Source organism: Microcaecilia unicolor, chromosome 1 (genome assembly GCF_901765095.1).
Source record: "Microcaecilia unicolor chromosome 1, aMicUni1.1, whole genome shotgun sequence".
NCBI classification, from domain to species: domain Eukaryota; kingdom Metazoa; phylum Chordata; class Amphibia; order Gymnophiona; family Siphonopidae; genus Microcaecilia; species Microcaecilia unicolor.
In genome coordinates, this window is record NC_044031.1 from 35871236 (window position 1) to 35882335 (window position 11100).

Here is an 11100-nt window from a genome sequence, read left to right on the forward strand (position 1 = left end):
AGCTTCTTCAGTCTCTCTCTGGATTTGAGCCACAGTACTGTAGGCAAGGAAGGAATGGAAGCTGAAACTTGGAACACTCTGGTGTACACATGTAAGATTTGTCTCTGATTTACTGGCACTGTGTGCTGAGAGGTCACCACATGCACGCGCCAGTAGGTCAGGTGACATCTGATGCTCATGCCTGTGTCAGAGCTGAGGTCTGCTCATCAGCCCGGGAGCAAAGAGGATTAATTGTAACATAGTAAGTGACAGCAAATAAAGACCTGAATGGTCCATCCAGCCTGCCCAATAGTCACACTCATTATCAATTCATGATTAAATCAACGAGTGTGATATTTATACACTTGATTATGGTCTTTCCCTTGTGTTCCTTCCCTTTTGCACTGTAGTCCCTCCCCCTCAGCCACCTCATATTCCACAGCTGACAAGCTCATACCCTGTTGTCCCACTCATGTAACACAAACAGCACAGCACCTTAAACACAAACCAAGCTCCCCTTACCCTGAGCATAGCACCCCTTATTCAACACCTGTCTTATAGCACCCCCTCACACCTACATATACCCCACCTCACCCATACCTTGCTCAATACATCATGTACCCCTCAAACACTGCTTTTCAGCCCACCCCCCTTTTCCCCCTCTCACATACTGTACCTCCTACGGCTTTGTTTCTGCTATTTCTGTGGGTTTTGGGGGGATATGAGTTTGAGAGTGTAAATAATTGTCACAAATTGAATGCAGTGATAAACAGGTTCAGGCTTTCTAAAGTAAACTAGGCCTCTAAAATCATAGCATCTCTCAGTCCTGATACTTCACTGAAGAAATGTGACAGCCTGCTTAACCTTGGCGGAGTTACAAAGTTGGCAAGGGTTGTGTATAGCTGGACATAGGCATACTGAGAAACCATAAAATTAATTGGGCCAGGTGAAGAAAAGTTCAATTTAAGGGTAAGCAAAGTTTGGAGATAGGAGAGCTGAAATTTGGTCATAATTGGATAAGAGATAAGAAAACTGAGACTTGGTCATGATTGGATAAGAGCAGTGGCGTAGGAAGGGGGGGGGGGCGGTCCGCCCCGGGTGCACGCCGCTGGGGGGTGTCGGCGCCTCGCTGGTTCCTTGCTCTCTCATCTGGGGGGGGGGGGGTGCGCAGCGGCGACCTGCCCCGGGTGTCAGCTGCCCTCGCGACGCCACTGGATAAGAGATAAGCAAACTTGCTAAGGTTGAAACTCGGTCCTAATTAGATGAAAGATAAGAAAAGTTAGAACTTGGGCATAATTGGATATATGTGCCAATTATGACAAAAGTGCAGGTGGGAAAGTGAAATGCTCATAGGGATCTAAAGGACCAAAAATGTATAAAAGGTCTGCTACCTAAGCAGTGTTTTCGGAGAAGAGTGAAGCCAGCAACCTTTGAAGGCACATGTCATCAGTCGTGAAGTGTTGTTCTACCATGTGAATGTCTGAACTGCTGGTACTATCTTTGGGTAAGATGCTTTTGCTAATAAACTATCTTATTATATCTTTTGAATACTGGGTTTCCTCCTAATTATTGAATTTGCTGCTGCCTAGACTGTAAATCTGACAGAGCAGATACATGGTTAGAGTAATTAAGTATTTAGAGGGGATATGCAGTTCTTTTCAGGATAGTATAGAGAGCCCTTGGCTTCCGCTGCCCAAACGGGTGAGGCAGATCTAATATATACAAGAGAGAGCCGAAGAGGACAGAAGGGATAAGGCCAAGTGGGGAGGGAGAAAGGACAAGGGGAAGGAAAGGAGAAAAAGTGAAAAGGCAGGGGAAGGAAGGAGAGCGAGTGGTGAAGGCAACAGTGGACAGCATAAGGAGAAAGGAATGGTGAGAGAGCATCCAGAAACGCAAAACCATTAGGGTCGTGGTGCCGCATCTCAGCCAGCCTGAGCGATACAATCTCTAAGACGGGAATCTAACCTTTACCTGTGGTTCTCTTCATTTTCACATCATTGGCTTCTGCACATTTTAGGTGCTGCCGCGTCTCCCTTCTATCAGTGCAAAGAAGTAACCCTGACCAGAAAAAAAACAAAAAACAAAAGAAAGGGAGTAGAAGAAACACTGGCCGCCAACTACTCGCACTGCAGCCTCACACAAGGAACATTGTCTGCAAAAGTAGAGCTGAACGACGGGAAACCACTCGACGCCCATGAACAGTCCCATCCCAGTGGAATGCGGCTCCGAGCATTTTTTGCTGTTTTTCCTGTGCAGAATAATTTTGAGAATCCATCGTTCCCTACGAGTGACAGTAGTAGATCGGTGTTTTTTCTATTGCGGGAGATCAGTAATTTTGCCGTGGGTAAATTCCAATTTCCTATGAATAGTTGGCCCCAACTACAAAAGGTTTCCAGCACCAGGCAGAGGCAAGGCATAGAATGGTTGGTAGCTTTGTGCAGTGGTAGTATCGTAGCTAATGAGGTTTATTCGAATCGCAATCGATACTAAAGATTTTTCCTGGTAATGCACTGCAATGTATTGGCAATTTTGATAGTTTCTATGGAGAGTGATATACCAACATTGGATTTTTATGAAATGTGGTTTTGATACTTTTACTTATTTCTTTGTTGTTTTCGTTTTTCTTCGTGAAAGCTAAAGTGAGTTAGAATGTTAAGTTTTATTTTATTTCTCTACTTGCTTGTATAAGGTATTATGAGAACTTGTATTGCTATGTAGCACATTTGGAATGTTATTTTTTCCCGTGATGAAAGCCACCAAAGGGCATCTGCTGCCAACAGTCGGCAGTGCAGTCTTCCCAACTCGTTTTCATTGGCCTAAACTTGTTTGAGCGCTCATGGTGCCTCCCTGCTGGCTATGTCCTATCCCCCTCCCCCCAGTCCTCATTACTGGGAGGGAGAAATGTGTGACCTTCACCTTCCCCTGCAATCGTCGTGGGCTGCATCCTGGCTCCGACAACAAACAGTCACTTACAAATTCCAGATATAGAGGAAGGGAGACAGGCTGGGTAAGATTCCCAGATTTCTTAAAAAGTTAGCCACCCCACCCTTCAACATGATGTATCTGATCATTCCCATTAAAGATTCTCAGATTCTCTCCAACAGCCTACTTGGATTCTTCTCAGTTGTGGTATTGCTGTATTAATGGGGGGGGGGGGAATTTTCTTGGTTATCTTGTCTGTCATGACCAGTGCTTTTTTTGTAGAAAAAAAGGTGCCAGTACTCATTGTGGGCGGGGTCACCACACATGGCACCGCCCCTATTATAGCCACACCCACATTAGTCACACCCCTTGTACCAGCCATGGCGCATATAAACAGACATCATTGAAAATATTATACTAGTATAGGAGAAAAAATAATTTGATTTTTTTTCATTATAAATAATTTCTGTAAGCTGTTACAGCTCCAGTATACCCAGTGCAAAATAAGACAAATTCCAAACACTAAAATGAAAATAAAATGATTTTTTCTACCTTTGTTGTCTGGTGACTTTGTTTTTCTATCCATATTGGTCCCAGTCTCTGATTCTGCTGCTATCTGTTCTCTTAACTCCATTTCCAGGGCTTCCTTTCCATTTATTTCTTTACTTTCTTCCTTTCTTCTTCTTTTGTTGCCCTGCATCCATAAGTAAAAGCTGGGTCCTCCTCCATGGAATTGACTGGAGGAGGTATAACATGGATCCAGCTTTTGCCTATTTTCTCCATCCATGTGCAGTTTTTCTCCTCTTCCCTTTCCCTCATCTCCATCCATGTGCATCTTCTTTTTTCTTTCCTCCCCTCCATTCATGTCCAGCACTTCTCCTCTCTCCTCCCCTCCATCCAAGTCAGCATTTCTCCTCTCTCCTAGCCAACTCCTCCATCCATCCATGTCCAGCAATTCTCCTCTATCTCCTGCTCTCCTCTCCATCCATTTCTAGCATTTCTCCTCTCTCCCCTCTCATCCATGTCCAGCAATTCTCTCTTCCCTGTCCTCCCCTCCCTGTCCAGCGATTCTCCTCTCTCCCCTCCATGTCCAGCAATTCTCTCTTCCCTGTCCTCCCCTCCCTGTCCAGCGATTCTCCTCTCTCCCCTCCATGTCCAGCAATTCTCTCTTCCCTGTCCTCCCCTCCCCATCCAGCGATTCACCTCTCGCCCCTCCATGTCCAGCAATTCTCTCTTCCCTGCCCTTCCCATGTCCAGCAATTCTCTCTCCCCTGCCCTTCCCTCCCATCCCATGTCCAGCAATTCTCTCCCCTGCCCATCCCATGTCCAGCAATTCTCTCTCCCCTGCCCTTCCCTCCCATCCCATGTCCAGCAATTCTCTCTCCCTTGCCCTTCCCTCCCATCCCATGTCCAGCAATTCTCTCTCCCCTGCCCTTCCCATGTCCAGCAATTCTCTCTCCCCTGCCCTTCCCTCCCATCCCATGTCCAGTAATTCTCTCTCCCTTGCCCTTCCCTCCCATCCCATATCCAGCAATTCTCTCTCCCCTGCCCTTCCCATGTCCAGCAATTCTCTCTCCCCTGCCCTTCCCTCCCATCGCATGTCCAGCAATTCTCTCTCCCCTGCCCTTCCCATGTCCAGCAATCCTCTCTCCCTTGCCCTTCCCTCCCATCCCATGTCCAGTAATTCTCTCTCCCCTGCCCTTCCCATGTCCAGCAATTCTCTCTCCCCTGCCCTTCCCTCCCATCCCATGTCCAGCAATTCTCTCTCCCTTGCCCTTCCCTCCCATCCCATATCCAGCAATTCTCTCTCCCCTGCCCTTCCCATGTCCAGCAATTCTCTCTCCCCTGCCCTTCCCTCCCATCGCATGTCCAGCAATTCTCTCTCCCCTGCCCTTCCCATGTCCAGCAATTCTCTCTCCCTTGCCCTTCCCTCCCATCCCATGTCCAGCAATTCTCTCTCCCCTGCCCTTCCCTCCCATATCATGTCCAGCAATTCTCTCTTCCCTGCCCTTCCCATGTCCAGCAATTCTCTATCCCTTGCCCTTCCCTCCCATCCCATGTCCAGCAATTCTCTCTCCCCTGCCCTTCTCTCCCATCCCATGTCCAGCAATTCTCTCTCCCTTGCCCTTCCCTCCCATCCCATATCCAGCAATTCTCTCTCCCCTGCCCTTCCCATGTCCAGCAATTCTCTCTCCCCTGCCCTTCCCTCCCATCGCATGTCCAGCATTCTCTCTCCCCTGCCCTTCCCATGTCCAGTAATTCTCTCTCCCCTGCCCTTCCCATGTCCAGCAATTCTCTCTCCCCTGCCCTTCCCTCCCATCCCATGTCCAGCAATTCTCTCTCCCTTGCCCTTCCCTCCCATCCCATATCCAGCAATTCTCTCTCCCCTGCCCTTCCCATGTCCAGCAATTCTCTCTCCCTTGCCCTTCCCTCTCATCCCATGTCCAGCAATTCTCTCCCCTGCCCTTCCCTCCCATCCCATGTCCAGCAATTCTCTCTCTCTTGCCCTTCCCTCCCATCCCATGTCCAGCAATTCTCTCTCCCCTGCCCTTCCCATGTCCAGCAATTCTCTCTCCCCTGCCCTTCCCTCCCATCCCATGTCCAGCAATTCTCTCTCCCTTGCCCTTCCCTCCCATCCCATATCCAGCAATTCTCTCTCCCCTGCCCTTCCCATGTCCAGCAATTCTCTCTCCCCTGCCCTTCCCTCCCATCGCATGTCCAGCAATTCTCTCTCCCCTGCCCTTCCCATGTCCAGCAATCCTCTCTCCCTTGCCCTTCCCTCCCATCCCATGTCCAGTAATTCTCTCTCCCCTGCCCTTCCCATGTCCAGCAATTCTCTCTCCCCTGCCCTTCCCTCCCATCCCATGTCCAGCAATTCTCTCTCCCTTGCCCTTCCCTCCCATCCCATATCCAGCAATTCTCTCTCCCCTGCCCTTCCCATGTCCAGCAATTCTCTCTCCCCTGCCCTTCCCTCCCATCGCATGTCCAGCAATTCTCTCTCCCCTGCCCTTCCCTCCCATATCATGTCCAGCAATTCTCTCTTCCCTGCCCTTCCCATGTCCAGCAATTCTCTATCCCTTGCCCTTCCCTCCCATCCCATGTCCAGCAATTCTCTCTCCCCTGCCCTTCTCTCCCATCCCATGTCCAGCAATTCTCTCTCCCTTGCCCTTCCCTCCCATCCCATATCCAGCAATTCTCTCTCCCCTGCCCTTCCCATGTCCAGCAATTCTCTCTCCCCTGCCCTTCCCTCCCATCGCATGTCCAGCATTCTCTCTCCCCTGCCCTTCCCATGTCCAGTAATTCTCTCTCCCCTGCCCTTCCCATGTCCAGCAATTCTCTCTCCCCTGCCCTTCCCTCCCATCCCATGTCCAGCAATTCTCTCTCCCTTGCCCTTCCCTCCCATCCCATATCCAGCAATTCTCTCTCCCCTGCCCTTCCAATGTCCAGCAATTCTCTCTCCCTTGCCCTTCCCTCTCATCCCATGTCCAGCAATTCTCTCCCCTGCCCTTCCCTCCCATCCCATGTCCAGCAATTCTCTCTCTCTTGCCCTTCCCTCCCATCCCATGTCCAGCAATTCTCTCTCCCCTGCCCTTCCCTCCCATATCATGTCCAGCAATTCTCTCTTCCCTGCCCTTCTCATGTCCAGCAATTCTCTATCCCTTGCCCTTCCCTCCCATCCCATGTCCAGCAATTCTCTCTCCCTGCCCTTCTCTCCCATCCCATGTCCTGCAATTCTCTCTCCCCTGCCCTTCCCATGTCCAGCAATTCTCTCTCCCCTGCCCTTCCCATGTCCAGCAATTCTCTCTCCCTTGCCCTTCCCTCCCATCCCATGTCCAGCAATTCTCTCTCTCTTGCCCTTCCCTCCCATCCCATGTCCAGCAATTCTCTCTCCCCTGCCCTTCCCATGTCCAGCAATTCTCTATCCCTTGCCCTTCCCTCCCATCCCATGTCCAGCAATTCTCTCTCCCCTGCCCTTCTCTCCCATCCCATGTCCTGCAATTCTCTCTCCCCTGCCCTTCCCATGTCCAGCAATTCTCTCTCCCTTGCCCTTCCCTCCCATCCCATCCCATGTCCAGCAAGTCTCTTTGCCCTGCCCTTCCCTCCCATGTCCAGCAATTCTCTCTCCCCTGCCCTTCCCATGTCCAGCAATTCTCTCTCCCTTGCCCTTCCCTCCCATCCCATGTCCAGCAATTCTCTCTCCCCTGCCCTTCCCATGTCCAGCAATTCTCTCTCCCCTGCCCTTCCCTCCCATTATTTCCAGTGATTCTCCGCCTCTCTCCTGCCCTCCCATCGACGTGCAGCGATTTTTCCGTCCCTCCCCTGCCCTCACCTTTCCCATATCCAGCGATTCTTTGTCCCCCAGCGTCCTCCTTCACTGCCTGCCAGCCAGCGTCGGACGCAGAAGCGAACGGTGCAGGCAGCGATTGGCTGGCAGCATCGTAGCTTCCCTCTGCAAGTCCCGCCTACAACTTCCTGTTTAGGCATAGGCGGGACTTGCAGAGGGAAGCTACGACGCTGCCAGCCAATCGCTGCCTGCACCGTTCGCTTCTGACTCCGACGCTGGCTGGCAGGCAATGAAGGAGGACGCTGGGGGACGAAGAATGGCTGGAAATGGGAGAGGTGAGGGCAGGGGAGGGACGGAAAAATCGCTGCACGTCGATGGGAGGGCAGGAGAGAGGCGGAGAATCGCTGGAAATAATGGGAGGGGAGGGGAGGAGGAGAAAAAGGTGCCGGTACGCCGTACCGTTGCGTACCGGCACAAAAAAAGCACTGGTCATGACTAAATTGTACAATCCAGGGAGTAAAACTTCATTATGCGGGTATTTCCTACTATAAAGTGGGTGCTAACATTTATGCACAGATTATAAACGATTAATGGCACATATGCACCATGTGTGCAAATATACACAGAAATGCAAAAATATCCAGTAGTTTGCTGTCCCTGGCGGGTTTACAAGCTAAGTTTGTACCTCAGGCAACGGAGGGTTAAATGACTTGTCCATGATCAGAAGAGTTCGCAAGAATTACTACTACTACTACTACTACTATTTAGCATTTCTATAGCGCTACATAGGGTTACCATACGTCCGGATTTCCCCGGACATGTCCTCTTTTTGAGGGCATGTCCGGGGCGTCCGGCGGATTTTGCCCGCGCCCACGTTTGTCCGGATTTCTGGACAAACGTGAGCGCGGGTGCGGGGAGGCGCGTGCGTGCGGTGGGCGGGCGATCGGCGCCGTGGGTCTGGTGACCTGGTCTCCCGTCCCCTCCCCTTCCTTACCATGTTCCCTGGTGGTCTAGTGACGTCTTCCGGGCAGGAAAGAGCCCCCTCTTTCCTGCCCGCAGCGCTGCCTCCCCTGTCTATCATCCTTCTCGGTCTGGCTGGGGATTCAAAATGGCCGCCGAGAGTTGAACTCTCGCGAGGCCGCTTCAACTCTCGGTGGCCATTTTGAATCCCCAGCCATACCGAGGAGGATGCAGCAGGCAAGGGCAGGCAGCGCTCCGGGCAGGAAAGAGGGGGCTCTTTCCTGCCCCGAAGAGAAGACACTACTAGACCACCAGGGCTAGATAGTGAGGGGGGGGTATGTGATGGGGGGAGGGGACTATGCGACGGGGGGGGGGGGGAGTAGGGGCGGAACCCGACCTGAAGGGGCGGGGCGTGGCATGAGGCGTGGTGGGGGCGGGGTAGGGGGCGTGACATGTGTCCTCTTTTTCAGAGGACACAAAATGGTAACCCTAGCGCTACAAGGCATACGCAGCGCTGCACAAACATAGAAGAAAGCCAGTCCCTGCTCAAAGAGCTTACAATCTAATAGAATCCTGGAACCCCCCCCCCCCCTCAAATAAATAAATAAACAATAAACAACACCCAGCAACAGTGTGTAGATCTTTAGAATAAGAAGCACAGAATATCATGGCAGAAAAGGAGACCCGTGAAGAAGCAGGGGAAGGACAGAAAGAAAAGGGGGTGGGGAGGGAGGGAGGGGTGGCGGCAATGGACAGCATCAAGGGAAAGGAATGGTAGAACACCCAGAAACACACCCATCCCACACACAGAATCAAGTCCCCAACCGAGAGTTCCAGCGGTTCCATTTGGGGATCTGGGTACAGCCACATCTCAGCCGACTTGAGGGGGGGTGGGGTGAAATTCCTAAATTGGGACTGTAGCCCTCGCCCTCTTTTGGTTCGCTTCAATTCCATCTCGCGGCATCTGCACAGTTTTGGTGCTCCCTTCTATCACAATGCACATAAGAAATCCAGGGCACAGAGAAAGGGAATAAACACGCGCGCTTCACCTCCTAAACCAAACAGGCTACGGTCGATCTAAGCTACACTTACAACAATGAATTCTATCCAGCTGAGCCTACCCTGACAGCAAGTTCGACGCTCCGCCCACCACATTACTTTACTCAAGGTGACGTTAAAAATATTAGCATAATAAAGCCCAGCGTACTTTGCTGTTTTTCTGTGTGAAGTGATGAGAGAATCCATCGTCCTCTACGAAAATCCTTGATTTTTAAAGAATGACTGAGCTAGTCCTCTGGTTCTAGTCTAAGCGATCAGTAATTTGCAGTGGGCAAATTCCTATGAACAGTTCACCCTAACTAGAAAAGGTTTCCCGTATCAGGGGATGACAGGAGCAAGATAGTTTCGATAGCTTTGCGCAGTGGCAGTATCGTAGCCAATGAGGTTTATCCGAGGCGCGATTATTGCTAATTGAAAACTTTTCCCAATACCCCGCCGTGACGACTTGAAATATAGTCGGCATTGGCAATTTTTGACAGTCTCTACGGAGACTGATGTTTTTGTTTAAAAATAGCATCACATTTAGTATAGTTGGATTGTTTCGTTTTGTTAGTTATCGATCTTCATCAAATTGTTATAAGCATAACCTGAAATCAAGAAAAGCCAGGAAATTATTTAGTATTTATTTTCGTTTTACCCCCATATACTGAAAACAAAATTATTTTGTTAACAGCATTTTTGTTTAATGTCACTTAAATGTTTACTACTATTTAGCATTTCTAATGCGCTACAAGGCATACGCAGCTCTGCACAAACATAACTTGTGTAGTATATGGCAGTTTCGCACCCGATCCACTCCCCAAACAACAGGGTACCATGCTCCCTTAGCAAGGCCGAAACTCAGAAACTCACTCACCTCTCTGTCACAGGGGCGCGCTGGCAGCGCCGCTGACAAGGCTGGATCTGAGGTGTCGTAAAAACGAACAGGCCGGGGCGTGGCCCAAAATGCCTGCAAGCCCGCGCGCAGAGACGAAGCGGAGCAGGTGGGGGGAATAGGGGGTGGTGATTAAGAGGAGAGGATAGGGGAGGGCAGACTTATACGGTCTGTACCAGAGCCGGTGATGGGAGGAGGGACTGGTGGTTGGGAGGCGGGAAATACTGCTGGGCAGACTTATATGGTCTGTGCCCTGAAAAGGACAGGTACAAATTCAAGGTAAGGTATACACATATGAGTTTGTCTTGGGCTTGTAGCGCTATAGAAATGGTAGTAGTAGTAGGCAGACTGGATGGACCATGCAGGTCTTTTTCTGCCGTCATCTACTATGTTACTATGAGTTGCATGCTGGTGCCCAGACACTTGAACAGTTCATCCAGGCTCCACCCAGGGGCTTTTAAACCCCTTTTAGCTCTTCCCCTTACCAGCAGGGTGCCCTTGGGCGGCGTGAACATGCCTGCCAAGCCTCGCTCGCACCTCGCCCACACCGGTGCACATGCCTGTCGGGGCACGGCGCCTTGTTATAGGTGGCTCCGTGCACCCGGGGGGGGCACTGCGCCTTGCTTTTTGTTTAATCTCACTTAAATTTTCAAACATGCCAGCTTGTGTAGCATAGGCATGTATGCAGAGGAAGCTTTTCATAAGTTAGAGTTACTACTCTTTGGAGGGGCTGGGTACAGGGGCACCTAGCATGTGTTATATTTCTGCAGAGATTTTTTTTTCTCCTGGTAATGGGCCATGAAAACAGATACCATTTTATGAGAATCAGGTGCTTAACATTCAGACTTTAAAGCTTTTTTTTTTTTTATCTGTGCCTAGATGGTTTGTGGGAACTTGCTCGTTCTATTTTAAAGAATGCAGTAGTATATTATAAAAATGCACTTAATATTATTACTATTATTTACTACCAGTTGATATACAGCAGAAGTTAACCAAGTCAACTTCGTGCTTTGTTATATAA

At 50.2% G+C, this 11100-nt stretch overlaps 1 non-coding gene across 1 annotated transcript; it reads left to right on the forward strand.

The window, feature by feature from the left end:
• The first annotated feature begins 9555 nt into the window (after positions 1-9555).
• On the forward strand, positions 9556-9696 carry LOC115460809. The gene has a single exon (XR_003940587.1). It is a non-coding gene; the product is annotated as a U4 spliceosomal RNA (small nuclear RNA).
• The last annotated feature ends 1404 nt before the right edge of the window (positions 9697-11100 follow it).